The sequence below is a fragment of the Psammomys obesus genome, unplaced genomic scaffold (genome assembly GCF_907164565.1).
Source record: "Psammomys obesus unplaced genomic scaffold, mPsaObe1.curated_primary_1811, whole genome shotgun sequence".
Classification (NCBI taxonomy): domain Eukaryota; kingdom Metazoa; phylum Chordata; class Mammalia; order Rodentia; family Muridae; genus Psammomys; species Psammomys obesus.
Window position 1 is genome coordinate 780,501 of NW_026585895.1, and position 3,837 is coordinate 784,337.

Genomic DNA, 3,837 nt, shown 5'->3' on the forward strand with positions numbered 1-3,837 from the left:
TGCAGAAAGGGGAGGGAGGGTGGGATCGGGAGGGGAGGAGGGAGGGGCTTATGGGGGGATACAAAACGAATAAAGTGTAATTAATAAAATTTTTTTTAAAAAAAGAAAACCATGATTGCCCTGTAACAGACATATTTGCACTTCCACTGTCTCTTGTGGGCTTCAAGATAGCCCTTTAGAAATGGCAGTATGGAGAGCTATCCTATACAATCCAACAGAGAGACAAGAGAGCTCCTAAAACTATATATGCTAGTTTTTTTCTTTTTTTCTTCTTAAGAAGTAGCATAAAAGAGCTGGAGACACTTTTACTAGTGCTGAGACCAGGGCTCTTACATGCTCAGAGATCTTTCTCTGCAACTTTCAGTTTGAATCTTCTACCTACAGACAGAATTTGCTGGTATCTGGTTCTGTTTTTGGACACTATGACTTTAGTTTTCACATCCCCCTCCCCCCCAAGAATGATGATCTCATCTGAAGAACTGCTACAAGACTGTCACGAGCTTAGGGTATTGTGGGGCTAGAGAATACTCGTGTTGGTGTGTTCTAACTTTTTAAAATGCAAAGTGGAAGGAGAAGCAGGACTACTGGGGGAAAGGAAGGAGCCCAGGCCGGGGGAATGACACTGAGTAATGGAGTAATGGGTAATGGAGCCATGATATAGCAAAATGAATTTTATATGTGTGAAGATATCACAGTGAAGGGATGAGGGAGATGGACGGCTCAGCTCTGAAGTGTTCACCATAGAAGCATGCAGACCTGAGTTTAAGCCACAGAACCTACCAAAAAAAAAAAAAAAAAAAAAAAAAACAATCGGGTGTGGCAGTTCTCACTTGTAATTACAGTGCTGGGCTGGGACAAGCAGCTACCTATAGCTTGCCGGCCAGGCCTCCTAAAGTAAGGGTGAGCTCCAAGTCAGCGTGAGCCCTGACTCAAAAGGCAAAGTGTGCACACACACACACACACACACACGTACACAGGTATGCACACATGGATCCAATCACATGCATGCACACGAGCACACATGTAAACATCTCGGTGAGGCCCATTATCTCTTACAACTAATATGTGCTGAAGAAGAAAGAAAAGAGAACAGTGAGGAGAGGGAGGCTGAAAAGGAAATTCAGAGTGCTGCTGCTGAGCTTCAGCAGACCAACCCTTTGTTGGTGGAAAAAGGAACAGTCATCCTGCCTCCTGCCTATGACTCACACTCGATGCTTTTTCCATCAATTTATTTACTAAACTGGTGCATGGCTCTTTGTTTTGTTTTTTGATTTGTTTTTTCCCTGCTCATTTGGCTGTCTATTCTCCCATTTCCTGTAGGAAAATCAAATTACTGCAAAGACTCAGTACCTGACCTTTGTGTGTGTGTGTATTTGCTGTCATTGGATACCATGCTAACTGCAGCTGAGGACTTGAAGGAAAGGGAGGGCTCATCAGAAGCTGGTTATGGGATGCAAATTAGTCCGCCCACTGTAGAAAGCAGCATGGATATTCCTTACAGAAAGAGAAAGAAACAGAGCTACCTTATGGTCTAGGAATTCCCACAACTCTTTTCATATCCAGAGAAAAGAGTATCCGTAGGTTAAAGAGACAGCTCAACTACCATGTTCATTGGAACTCCATTCACAATAGCACAGAAGTGGAAACAAACAGGATGTGCTTTGAGGTTAGTACATAAGAAAAATGTGATTCACAGTGCGCTCTCTCTCTCTCTCTCTCTCTCTCTCTCTCTCTCTCCATACACACACAGCAGAACTGTTTAGCCATGAATACGAAATGTTGCTCTAATGATGAAGTTGAACGGTATTTTGTGAAACACAGAAGTAAGGCACACACTGGTACTTAGCAAAGGCTGCAAAGAGTGAGGAGCATAGACAGAAAAGGAGCTTTGTGTGTGGGTAAACAGACACAGGTAAATTACAATAATCTCTATACACTCACTATAGTAGACTAAAGCTAATAATATTTCAGAATAGTCAACAGGGACCATTTTAAATTTTCTTAGCAAACAGCGTACACGATAACAGTCACGTCAGCTCCCCTGATCTAAACATTGTATGGCATAGAGAGCCCCACTACCAGTACGTATGATGGTTACATCAACTTAAAAATAATTTTTAGGACCTAAAATTAAAAAAGTATGATTATCCTAATTTTGGGTATTAAATTATTCTTCAATATAATGTAATCATGGTGCTCATAGATGTTAACGTGTCTAAAAGTACATTTTTTCTGGGAAAAAAAGAAGTTGGTAGTTTTATGATAAAAAAATAATTTTTTTACAATTTTCTTAATTAAATTTCTTCTTTGGCAGCAAGTACATGGGTATGACACATTCTGTTCGCTGTTATGCACACACATCACTTCTTTTCCTGTCCATCCCTGTCAATGACCCCCTCCTCCTTACAAGCCCTTTTTCCGAGTTGGTCTTTTGTTTTGGAGGGCTTGTTGAGCTTAGCCAGCACCATCTCCTGTCTATGGCTTTGGAACTATCCAGTGGAGCCTCATGGGTTCACCATTAGCTGGTGTAGCTACTCATGAACATTCTCATCCCATGAATCCGTCAGTATCCAATCCTGCAACAGAAGGCCTGGCTGTTAGCAGGCCCAGGGTTCTTACTGTTTTGTTATTCTAAGAATATGGCTTGCCTGTGTGTATGTGCGAGAGTCAGAGGAGGGTGTCCCCTGAAGCTGGGCTCACACAGCTGTAGTGCACCGGGTGTGTGCTCAGAGTCTAACCTGGGTCTTCTGAGAGAGTATGCGGGGCTTTCAATTGCTGAGTAAACCCTCTACCACCCAGGCCCTAGTTCGGCCAACCGCAGCTGTCAGTGAAGGATTGCACTAACAGGTAATAACAAGAAGACAGCGTTTCACTGCCCTTCACCCTCTCCCCGAGGCATTGCATTCTTCCAATTTCCATTCTTACCGTGACCCTGGACCTTAAAGGAGGTGGTATGCATGACCTGGTTAGGGCTGAACATGCAATCTTCCCTTAGTCTTAGGACCTTGTTTAGTCATGAGACTCTGCATTCAACATCATTCTGTGCAGAAAGAGGCTTTTCTGATTAACACTGAGATAAGCCTTTGTGTACAGGCACAGACATAAATATTTAGAAGCCAATGTCATATCATGTCAGTTTACCTAAATAATAGTAGTAAATTCCATCCGATTGTCTACGGCCTCCCCTACCGTGAGTTATTGGGCATGAATTCTGCCAATCCAAGAGCAGCTGGCCACCTTGCAGCAGTCAGACCAGTGCTGCACAGTGGGTCCACCTTCGCGCAGGCGGGCATTAAACGTCCTAAGGGTCACAGCTGGCAGAGACTGCTGATGTTCTCTCTCCCCTGCCTGCCTGGACGGCACTTTCTCACACCATATAAGCTAGGAGGAAGTTTCCAGCTTAGTTTCTGCTTGATTTCTCTATATATTATAAAAAAGCTGTATGGTGTCATCAGCAAGGGGTTCCTATCAACTAGTTCTGTTGGGTAGCCAAAACGAATTATAAGAGTTTGCACAAAGAGTTCCCTCTGGGGTTCTCCTGTACAGCAACACAGAAAGAGGTGCCCCACTCCAGGCACTGGGATTTTTCTCTTTAATAATCCGTGTTTTCTAGGAGCAGTATTATCTTAGCTAGCCATGCAGGATCTTTCCCTTAAGATTCCTTTCAAAAAAAAAATAAAAGGAAATTCAAAAAGTAAAGCCAGAGACAGGGCAGATCAGAAGGTGGCTGATGAACTTGCCATACAAGGAAGAAGCTGGCAACACATCTGTAATCCCAGCATTTGAGAGGCAGAGACATGGGACCTCCCCCAAGAGAGCTGGCCAGCTAGGTGAGGC